Source organism: Pempheris klunzingeri, chromosome 24, assembly GCF_042242105.1.
Source record: "Pempheris klunzingeri isolate RE-2024b chromosome 24, fPemKlu1.hap1, whole genome shotgun sequence".
NCBI lineage: Eukaryota > Metazoa > Chordata > Actinopteri > Acropomatiformes > Pempheridae > Pempheris > Pempheris klunzingeri.
The window spans coordinates 7,369,593-7,382,202 of record NC_092035.1 but is presented as its reverse complement, the minus strand read 5'-3'; positions in this window follow the sequence as shown (position 1 = coordinate 7,382,202).

Genomic DNA, 12,610 nt, shown 5'->3' with positions numbered 1-12,610 from the left:
CATTCGGCCTCAGACTGACCTCATTAACCAAAGCTAACTCCGCGTCTTCATGATGTTTTCCTCATGTTTTCCTCCGGTAGTTTTCCAGTTTTCTTCTCCTCCTCCAAACATATTTTTGAAGCAGAAAAACGAGCTGCAAAAAAACGCGCCAACAATCCGCTCAGGCTCCGACGTCATCTGCTGCTGCGGAAGTGTTCTGACGTCATTTCCAGTGTTGCTAACTTGGCGACTTTCTCGTTAAATCTGGCGACTTTCCAAATCCCCCCAAATCCAAATGGAGAACGGTCACTCATGACTCACACTGTGGTCCAACTCCTGCCAAACCTTTTGTCTATATGTCAGTTCTTAAAGTGCGGATGGAGACAGAAGATCAGATTTAGAAACGGTTGTATCCTGTGCACACTTTTTAAATTGGGGCAATCATGTATTTGAGATAAATCATCAACAACAAAACATTTTGCAGACAGTCACAGTCTGAGTTTTGTTGCAGAACATTTCATCACATGAGGGATGGAGTTGATGAGGCTTATTGCTTTGTATGTATTGTTTGTAGTGTCACTATTCTACATCTGATGTGTGGTTCTGGATTAAGAATTAATAGATCACACTAATACAACACGCTGACAATACTCCACTACAAGTAAATGTTCTGCATTCTAAACCTTACTAAGGTAGAAGTATGTAAGTATCACAGCATAAGTGACATAAAGTGGTGACGTGGCAGTAAAATGGTCCCTGTCAATGTTTTCCTGTTATAGCTGATGGTTCTGGACTAATGTTACTGCTGCACTCATGTGTATGTTTGTATGTGTAGTTTAATTGACAGCAATGCAAAAGTAACTAAAGCTGTCAGACAAATGCATTGAAAAATATAATAAAACAATAATATAACTGTTTTATGAAGACAGTTATTTAGTGTTTTGTTGACCTTTTATATGGTTAGAAAGTGTGTGTATGGAGATATGATAAGATAGGTAGATGTGTCGTATCACAGCATAGCCTAAAAGTATTGAGATATTATCTATTAGGCATATTGCCCAGCCCGATGTCGTGAATTCTTATTAAAGTCTGTGCTACTTGAATATTTTTCACTGCGACTCTAAATTACTTTGTGTGCTCCTAATTAGGAGCACATGAAAAATGTGTGTATTGCACCATGGGTGGTTATTTATTTAGGGGAGGGGAGTCTGAGTGAAGTCTAATCAGCCAGCAAAAGACTGAAACAATAAGTAGACGTGGATGAATGTGGGAAAACACAGCACATTTGTTCCAACATTCCTCCGGGAGTTTCATTATTACAACATTACGTACCTGTGTGCAGCTTCTTGCGCAAACGTTTGTACCAAATAAACAAGATGTCGCAATCTCTGTGGAAAAAAAGGGATTTCCACTGTTAGTGGAACAATCAGACTCAGCAGGATATAAAGTGGCCTGCAAGAACTTGCTGCCAGTGAAGCTTAACATCCCCTAAAGGCGACACAAGCAGGTAATCACACATTCTGGAATATTTACGGTGTCTTGGACAGTGAGCCACACTCCACCAAGACTGAAAAATGGAAGCTTTACAGTTTGCTGCTGTTCTTCTGATCGTCTGCATCAGCAGTGGTAAGTCTGCTTTACTGACTGGCACAGTTCAGCTGTGACGGTCATTCTTACTGTTCAGGCGTGTTACTAATAAACCAAAAGAAAAAGACAGATTAAAAGTTTGAATGAGCTGCTGCTGCATCGCTTAAACAGGTATTCCCCACGTCAGAAATACAGTCATTTGCATTGAAAAATGAAGCATGGGGTTTGGATTAAGAGCAGCAGAACTTGAGACAGAACAGGAAGAACTCAAAATGCAGTTGTGCTAATACACTTTTGTAATGCATTAATTTTGACAGCGCTATATCTATGTACATGTATTTGTGTTTTGCAGCAGAGGCTCTGAAGTGCAATCGCTGTGTTCCATTCACACCCGGTGGAAGCTGCACCAACACAGTGGAAACTTGCCAGAGAGACGATGACGTCTGTGCCTCAGTTGTCATTTTATATCCTAGTAAGTGTTTTTGCTGCAATGTCTAGACAAATAGCTCATTTCCCAAAATGCTGAACAAATCCTTTAAAATCACATGAAACATGAATATGGCATAAAAAACTTTGGAGTATGAGAAATGTTTTTGTATTAAACAGGAATTTCATTCTTATTCAGCTTATTGCACATTCTTTTAAAATACTTGCAAGGAAACTAATTAGCTTCATTTAATGTCTTTGTGATCATTTTGCTTTGTTTCCATTAATGCTCAAAAATATTCATATTGTTCTTTCACTGCAGAGGCCTCGTATTTCAGGAGGTGCATGAAGAGAGCCAACGCAATCATTTTACAGTCCAATCCACACTTTCAAGTTTTCACATGTGAAACCGACAAGTGCAACTGAGATGATGATCTCAAACTTTGTAATGTCTGTGGAAATGTTTTCATGCCTGGCCTCTCAGTTTGATAAAAATGTTGCACACAGACGGGAGAATTGTTTGTGTGTTTTGTGCTTGTGCAACATCTTCCCAGTAGAGTACAGTATTGTGAGAAGACAATTCAGAACAATAAAGATTCAAGAACACAGTGTACTAAGTTTCATTTGAATGCCCTCACAGTTTTGTACGTTACTTGCATTACTTTTGCAGTGGTTTGAGAAATACTCAGATCTGACAATATAAATAGGTACAAGTTAAGTACAAGTTAAGTCAAAGGGCAGAACTCCTATCTGCAAACTGTGATTTCAGAACTATAGAGTTCTATAATGCTGCTGTCAACATTTAACTACTTCATAAACAGTTAGTTAGTCTAGTCCTGTGGTTTCCAGCCTGCTCTAATCAGACAGGAAATAAGACTTTTGTTCACCCTGAGTAGACACTGAGTACAGTTTTTGTGAGCAGTCACAACACAAATAGGCTGAGAATCACTTGTTTTTTCAATGTAAAAATGATCAGAAATTTCTAATACATGTTGTAAAGTAAAAAGTATAACCCCCTTTGGAGTGTAGTGGAGTGTAAATCTAAAGTAGCACGTGCTTAAATACAATAGAGTTATATTTATATGTAAATTACTTTCTTCTACTGCTTTTGTTGGCCATTAAAAGCCTATTACAGCAGTTAAATCAAAGACAGTGAAAAAAAGCCATGCATATCTCATCAAGAGTCTTGCAGTGAGATGTGTTAGGTTAGGTACATTTCTCTTGTTCATCACTGTGGAGTCAGTCCCGACTGCTACCTGTCAGTGGAAGCAGGGCCTAATAAACCTGCTCAGGGGCACTGGGTCAAAAAGTAGCCCAGCTAATGGTCCCACATTCAACCCTCCAAACCCACCTGGGTATCCCAATAGAAATTGGTCTTTTATTTAGAAAATACTGGCTAATCTAGGGCAGCAAGGTAAACCCCTTTTACCAGCCGATGCTTTTATTTTAAAAAATCAATCATTAACTAACGAATAGATCAATATATAGAGTACTTTGTTAATCCCAAAGGCATAAAGACTGCCTTGGCTTCAGCCTGTCTCTACCAACTAGCTAACTTAATGCTGCCATTGACTGCATATTGACATCCACTAGAGCCAAGTAACCTTTTTTTAGAGTGCACAGATCAGTTTAAGCAGCGTCTGTTCACACATGCTTGCTTTTGGATTCCATACAGCACAAATAGATGTGCCCGTTTTTGTAAGTTATGGTGACAGGGGAGCATTTATATATAGCACTGTACAGAAAATCATTTGAACTTATGTCAGTTCGTTATACCGCTCTTACTCCTGTTTCACTGCTGCAGCCCCAAACCATGAAACAAGATTACATTACATTTAAAGCACCTTGATCTGTACTCAGCCATCTTACATCTCCTCTGCTGCAACAGCACTAAACAACAAGAAGACTTAAGTGTCTGTTGAAGCAGAGCATTCAAATGAGCTTATTTCACAACTTCACTATAACTGGTGTTATACTATCTGCTAATATGTTGCACTCTACACTCTTGACCACAGTTTGTGTTTTGCTCATTAATCCTTCATATATATCTGATTTCATGACATCTGTTTTGATGGGTAAACAGATTACAGAAGCCACGGTGGTGACCCCAGTAAATGTAATTAAGCAGGTTTCTGCAGAATGCTCATTGTTACTTCATGAAGATTTGGACCACTGGATTAGAGTCTGATCTAACGGTCTAATCACTAGACCATGTGACAGTTTAGTTAGTTTCTGTCTGTCTGTTTTCACACACACTGTCACGCAGCTGTGCTTTGCTTTTTTCATTATACTGTTTAATGCATAGTTTAACACTGCAATAAACCACCTGAAAGCAAAAGCTTAAATGAACAGAGGTTGTGTAAGGTGATCAGCCAGGCAGTGACTGACTGAGCGAGTCGATTCCTTATAAATTCCTCTTTTGCAACACAGCTGGAAAGTCAGTTATGTTGCAGTCCGTCCTGACCAATCACAGTGAGCAGGGTCCTCTGGCTGATTACACAAGTGTATTAAAAGGCAGATAGTATAAACACAGAAACACACAGTGTCACACATTTCAGTTTGAGTGCAAGGTTACAGAGTACTTTACAGGTCAGTGCTTCAGCTGCATACTTTGTGATTTTAAGGCTGTTTTGTTGGTGAGGTTTTCTTTGTAAATGCCATTCTAATAGCTTGTGCAGTCACAGCCTGTGACGTGTGATCTGTAAGGTTTGTGTGGAGAGGCTCTCACCTGAAGAACGCTAAGAACACTGACGTGAAAAAGGTTGATTAACGGTGTTCCTGTAGGTCAGAGGCTGTTTCAGACCCTGCTGGTCTGTATGAAGCCCTGAATGTGCACTTATACTAACTATCTATAGCCCATTATATTGTTAGCCAAGCTGTTAAAGCTACCAGTGAAAATAGTTCTTTCATGTTCATACAGTGCCTTTGCTGTTATATGACAATGAATGAACGCCACTGGTACACACTGAAAAGAGCTTAAAACCCTCTTCTGTGAAAACCACAGAGCTGTATGACATGTGACATACTCCAGACTGGGAGCGTTGGCTCAGAAAACTGATAATCTAATGGAGACACAAGGGTGGTTTGGTGTCTGCGTTTTTATCATTCAGTAGGGAAGATAACCAAAAACCCATCATCCTTAAAAGAGCTGTTGTGTGTTTGAATTGTAGATTGAACAATGAGGGCTGCAGTGTTCGCCGTCCTTCTCTTACTCACTCTGTCTCAAGGCACGTGTGTTTTTATTCCCTTCATGTGTACAACCAGAGAACTTCATTACAGCCAGTGAAATGTTAAGAATATGAACTAACAGAAATGTGAACAAGATTAAATTGAAACTAAAAACTAAACTAACACCAGAACAAGGGCCATTATAGTTAGAAAGTATACAGTATACATCATGGCACAAATAGATGAACATTATGGGATTACATATGTTGGCATAATTAATTTAACTATGTTTGTGTAAAACAAATTATAGTCCCAGTTTGAGGCCAGCCTCATAACCCGTGGATCATGCCTCTCTCATAGCAACTATTCACAAGTTCTAATATATCTATGACCTACTGTATGTGTTCACCAAATAGAGATTTAGAAATGACTCCATTAAACAGCTTGCACGGCACAAACTAGCTCTAATGCAGAGATTGATCATCAGTAGTTCTTTAGCTCTTCCACCTGCAGGAGGAAGTGTCTCAAAAGACAAACAGCTTGCTAATATACTTCTATACTAGACTTGTTTCGAGTGAAATCTGATCTACATATCTCACCAGACACTTGATCCAAATGCTGTTCAATGTAAACGGAAAGAGAATGAATTACATCTCACATAAATAAAACAATATATCTTGAATTATTCTATGCTATGCAAATAATGTTATACTAAATGATAGTATACATAGATAACATTGGTTACTGCTCATGGTAAAGTTTAAATCATACCTACATATGCACACTTCACTCTTTGCTTTGAAATGTTCCATATTTTAATGTTTTAAATGCTCATAATGTGTGTGTGTGTGTTGTTCCCAGGTGAGGCACTGAAGTGTCACTTTGTTTATCAGATGACCTCTGCACCCCTACCCGCATCCAGACCTGTTCAGGAGGAGCTAACGCCTGTGGTGCCGTTATGTTCCAAAGCGCACCGAGTAAGTCCTTCTATGGAGACTGGAGTGTGTAAATAAAGCACTAAATTATTGTTTTAATACAGACTTAATACAGAAAAAACTGTGAGCATTTCCTTTAATCCAGCCCTGGTAGTATGTGACATTACATCAACATCTGGACCACTGTGGACGTGGGTGCATGTGCATGTAATGGGGAACTGGTCATTGAACATGTCCACACACAGAGTCTGATCCTTTTCTTTCATCATGCAGAGCATTCGTTCCGTCAGTGCATAAACGTGGCGGTGTGTCAGGGCTACATCACAACAGCCGGTGTGCTCGCCAGATGCTGCAGCACCGACCTTTGCAACTGAGCCTCTCCACTCCAGTCTGGGACCAAAGGATATGAGATCACTGATTTCCTCTGTTCAACCTGAAGGCATCATGTTGCTGTTTGATTGCTTTAAATGAATTAAAAAGATGAGGTTATTAATGGTGTTAGGTCCAATTTGAACCAGTGGGCATCAGTTGTGCTTACTGACAGTAGGAGGCAGTAAAGCACTGTGCAGAGCAGTGAGGATCCACCGTGCTGCTGCTGCATGTGTGTGCGTTTCAAGGACATTATTAAAAAACAAATCTGGGGACATTTTGATATCTGAGTTTTTATGTCTTTCTTCTTCATGTTGCATTTGAATGACAAGTGGCGAGTATCATCATCTATCATAAAATCAAAGTATGCTTTAATAATGGATTATGTATTGAGCAGAAGATATGCAAATAAAACACATTTTTCAGTCGCAGGCAAAGATCAGCGGAAATAGAGATAGATGTGTTCCCCTTTGTGCGAGCTACAGCTCTCAGCCTGCATGCCTTATGAGCTGATGGCTTGGCCTGTCATTTGTAAGAGTAATTTAGGATCCAAAGGCTATTGTACATTAATCAGTCTGTAAACCAGATACAGTGCCAGCCACAGCTCATGTGGGGAAAAAGGATTTCTGCTGCAAAAGTTCTACAAAATCGATGAAAGAGCCGTACTGTATTCTCAAACAATGTCAAACTTTTTCATCAAGACGTAAGCGGAAACCCAAATGTTTCACTGAATGTATATGAAAGAATAGACTCATTACATTCTGTGGTAAATAACTACTCTCTCACACACCCACTGCCATTCCAGTCCACAATCTATAACAAGTATTCAATCCATTGGTAGTTTTCATGTTTTATTGTTTTACAACATTGATTATATTGTGGCTTTTTTGACACTGATCAACAGAAAGAGAATGAAAAATGTCAAAATGAAAAATGTGATCCAAATAAATAACAAATATGAAATACAAAGTATTTGATTGCATCTCTTTGCATCCCTCCAGGTCAGTATAGAGTAGATGCTCCTGTGGCAGTAGTTCCACCGGACAGCTCTTTATCAACATTACACATCTGCACCTGCCACTTTTCTTTTTTTTTTCTTGTTACAAGCTCTGTCCGGTTACGTGGGGATTGTGAGCATGCAGCATTTTTCAAATACAGTCACAAACTCACGCTCAGCCTCCCAATTTATACGAATGAGGGCAGGCAGAAACACTTCTCAGTGTAATACAACAGAATACAACAGCTGCACAACCTACATTCTCCTAATTGATAATGAAGACACAACAACACGGATGTATATCAGCACTGTTGTATAAGACCACATTTGTTTTATCTTGCCGTACCTCATAAAGTGAGTGTTTATGAGCAGATACTGTAAATATGCAGTTAACAGAGCTGGAACTCGGAAAGGATTTTTTTATTTCATTGTCTCATTCCGCTTTATATCATTAACATTTTGCAGCGTTGCAGAAAAATGTATTAAAGCGGTTCATCCATATAATCCATGCAGCATTATATTTCTCTCAAAGTGTATTTGGTATTGCAAATGAGAAGATTATGAATGCTATTCATAAAAGACAGAGTTGGTCATCATTATGAGGGAGCTGTGGGGTATTGCTACTTTCACTAAAGGGTCTGAATATTTACCACTGACATTTGAGGGGGAAATAAACAGTTGTTGGAGCAACTTCTTCCAGACAAAGAAGCTTGGACAACTTACCTGTAAAAACATATCAAATAATAACCAGAAGCTGTTTCTTCATGAGCAGCTAAACAGATAATCCTGTGATTGGACAGTGCACAAACAAGCTTCCAGCTCTATCAGGACTGATGCTGGTGTGAAACCCCAGAATGCGGACTCCCTCCTCCTCACCACATGCTCAGTAAAACCACAGGGAAATGACCAAACTCCTCCTTTATGAGGTGTACCCCATTAAGTGGGGTTTCCTTCAATAACAAGTGCCTGGGAGCAGTGTGGAAATACCATTCAGCTGTCCGTGTGGAGCCTGGAGGACCCCACAACGAAAACTGGGCTTCCACCAGAACTCATGCAGAGAGGAAGACACGGCACACACACACAAGCATCGACTGAAGCAATGGAAAACGTGATGGAATTCTTGTGGGTTTCCAGGTAGATACCCTACTTCGAATGTCAGTGTCATTAGATTTCTAATAGTGGGTTGGAGCTGGAGCCAATCCCAGTTGACATTGGGCGAGAGGCGAGAGGCAGAGACAGGCCTGCGGGCAATTTAGAGTCACCAGTTAATGGACTGTGACAAGCACTGGGGGAACATGCAAACTAGGAAACCAGAAAGATGAAGTCGAACCTGGAACCTTCTTGCTGTGATGACCGCCTTTCTTTTCTTTTCCAAATAACCTGTCCGACTCTCTGACTGCTTGTTTCTCTTGACGTGCCGGATGCTTTTTAAAGGTGTCACCATGTTCCTGGTTTTCAGTAGTTAACTTGATTGGTACAACCGTACTGTCAGTGATAGGAACAATGACCAAGACTATGAATAAGTACTTGACCCAAATTGTAATAAAGCAAACTTATCCTTTATAATTTCACCAAGGATCATACACTTTTTCTTTAATTGTATTGCTGTTCACTCAAACAACAGTGGAGAAATCATCTGGACCTGGACATTTCGTGGCTCTTCTTTGCACTGAGGAGGGGGGGATCTAGAGGAAGCATTCTGAATTTATAAGCTACAAACACTTGAGCCAAAAGGCCTCATGGCAGACTTCTCTCTCACTTAGGACAGATGAGTAACTGTTTTCCTTTTACTGTCGTCAGTGACGCCCTCCTTCAACTTGCACACAGGATAATCCTCGATTTTCGATCGGCGATTTGCTTTGAAAGTCTGTTTGAGGTTCTTCTTCATCAAAATTGTTCACAAGATCATTGGTGATCTTTCTCTATTGTGGTTATTGTAAATTTCCCCGTTGTGGGACTAATAAAGGAATATCTTATTGTGAGCTTATTATAGCCTGTTTTCCACAACATGTAGTAAAAAGCAACTGTTTTCATATTATTAAATTCTGCTACTGTGTTTGATTTGTATAGGCCTTGTGTTGTGTGTATTTTTTTGATTAGGTTTGATTAGGTTCTTTATTATATGATGGTTCTATCAGATGGTTTGTGCACACTAAATCTATTGCATGCTTACAGTTGGAAGAGTTTGTACAGGATCAGTTGCTGTAGAAGAGCTCCCTGAGCCTTGTTTGAACAGACGTGACAAAGGTGCTCTTCCCAGGCTGTATCTGTATATATGGTGCTCGTGCTGTACGTTTTTTCCTAATCAATATCTGAGGACCAAAATGGAATCAATAAGGTGCCTTCAAGTGATGTGGCATTCCAGGTGACGGCTGACACCAAATACTGAAAATATAACCAACATAAAGCTGGGTTCATACTTGACGCAGGGGATTAGCTGCCGTGTCAGTGTGGAACTCGTACTTCCCTTCAAACGATTTCATGTTCTCTTCATTGTCAACAACCTGTCAGTCAAACAGCGTGCAGGTGTGTTAGCATGGGGATGTTCCACCGCTCGCCTCCAGAACAGGAGGGATGAACACTGCTCCTACAAAAGATATCCTCCAAGTTGATGCTTCAGTGATTGTGATGAAGAGCGCTGTCCAACACGTCGCTTCAGTCTCCTGTAGGTGTTCATCTGTGGAGGCCACAACATGTGATTCACATCATTTTGGTACAGGAGCCTGCACGTGTTACGTTTCTGCACTCATCTTGATTTTTGCCTTAAGCTGTATAAGATACTGTGAAGACAAAGGAGCCCCGATCATAATGAAGCTTTTACATAAGTTCAAGCAGGAAAACAACTGTCAGCCTATTTCATCATCACACTGAGGTTACTCCTCAACTATTGTCCCAAGGTTACACTTAGATCTGCTTTCATATCATGCAGTGATCACCTTAGTGAGCTGTCTCTCTCTTCTGCCATCGTAGTCTATGCTGTGCTTGAACTGTATTTGACATTTTTAAAAAAAGGCCAGTATAAGCCCCTGCAAACTGGCATACACAACTTCACACACAATGAGTCAATTACTCTGTCATAGTGTGTTGTTTTTATTCGTGGAACAGTAAGTCGAAATCTCAGCAGGAGCTCACAGGGATTTTCTCCTTCCTGTTGTGGGTGGACCACCAGAGCATCAGCTCCATATAGATCTGGAGACACCCACCTCATTAACACCCTATTTTAGGAAAACCCTCAGCAGATGCACAGCAGAAAGCTCTTTGGTTGTGGGCTCTAGTAAATTTCTCAAGCAACACTGAGAAGGATTCAGTCAATTGGGTCAAACACATGAAATTCTATTGGCTTCTAAGTACACCTCATTGCCTTCTAGTCTATGAGATTGTATGTGTGGAGGTGTAATGAACCTGACTCTGTCACTAAATCAGAGAGGTAAAAGCTCTTTGCTGCAAAGGCTCATTAGGCCAAAGACACAGTACAATAAAACCTGAGAGCAAGCACCACAGTGTGTGTTTATAAAGGCAATGCGCTGGGAAAAATAGGCATCTCGTTAACACTGCAGGATGCTCCAGCAGCAAGCGGGGCCCCTTGTGCCAGGCATGAGAGAACCGACAACCCGATGAGGATCTCTTCAGAGTTTCCGACACGTCATGTTTTCTCCTGTCCCTGGGCAAGGAAACCAGCAGAGCCCTACCTGCTTAGGAGAGATATGTTTGTGGTTACTTTAATAGAGGAATCCATAAAAATGTTGTTGTTTTTCAGCTACTAGTGAACATAACAGCTGGGATCCCCTGGAAAATACATCGCCTGTGTCCCCCCTGACATTGCTTGCACTAAGGAGAAAACACTTTCCTGCTCCTGGAAAAAGTTCCACCTGCATGTTTAAAATAACAGTTTTACCAACATAAACGCTTCCTCTGCAGTAATAGAGCAGTAAGAGGTGTGAGAAGGTTTGTACTTGAGCTATAACATCTGGCCTTACTGCAAAACCACTGGAGGGATGCTGTAAAACGTATGAAATATCATAACAGAAGTATTGCTGATATTGTGGCAGCACCATTAGATATATATTCATATGATCTCAAATGATCAGACAAAAGATCTAAAGTATGGTCACATCCAATCTAGAGCGCAGACATTCAGTATTGACTTTGGATCTAATCTCAATGATCTGATCTCAAAGGCCTACTACACTGGTACACCCTGAAGACAGACTGAAGCAAGGACACTGGTCAAGAGTATGAACACAGACAATATCAGCTGTTTGTGAACACCAGAGTCAAAGTGAAAAAAAAACTGTAGTTCCACACTTAGATTGCATGATGATACCCGCTCTGTTTGCTGAGGAAGACCATAAAATGTGGTTGAAAGCAAACAGACCTTTGTTGTTGTCGTTTGTTACCCAAGAAAACTGTTTTGCCAGCAACATGTGTGCACAGAACTTTTCAAGGTAAAGTAATGACATGATCTGTCCTCATGTTCAGGAGCTGATCCACAGTAGTGTCAGGTCACCGCTCACTCTGACAGAAGTTGAGACTAAAGGGCACTGTACTGGTTAGGCATGGTGCAGAAGCATCCCAGTGTATCAATGAGGCCAGTACATCAAACCCTCACACAGTCCATTAAAGATGGACACGTGAGTGCAGCATCCATATAGATAGTCTAGCTGGTCAAGGGCCCCCTCACCTCTGAAAGGTTCATGACACAAGAAGCACTGGCTGATGGGATACGAAGTTATCACATGACTATGACAAGGTCTGCAGACTTTGCTTTAAGTGAATGCCATAAAATGGTGATCTTGTGGGCAGCAATCCTGATCTCATATGGAAAGATCATACTTATGATACTTCATCATGCGTGAAATGTTTGATGTGATGATTGTATCATCATGTCGGGCGGTGGATTGAAAAAGAGCGTGTCACTGCTGCCACAGGACCCGCAGAACTACAGAAACACATTCTGTGGCATCAGGTGAATCATATCACCTCTAGTGGAAGATCGGCTCCTCCAGTCCGCAGGTCAAAGTGTCCTTGGGCAACATATATATATGTATATAATGTGTGTGTGTGCATTAAAGAGAAACAACCAGCTGAAATGGATTAGACTCAGCTCTATGACTGTATAATATCTATAATAATAATGTCCCTAAAGAGG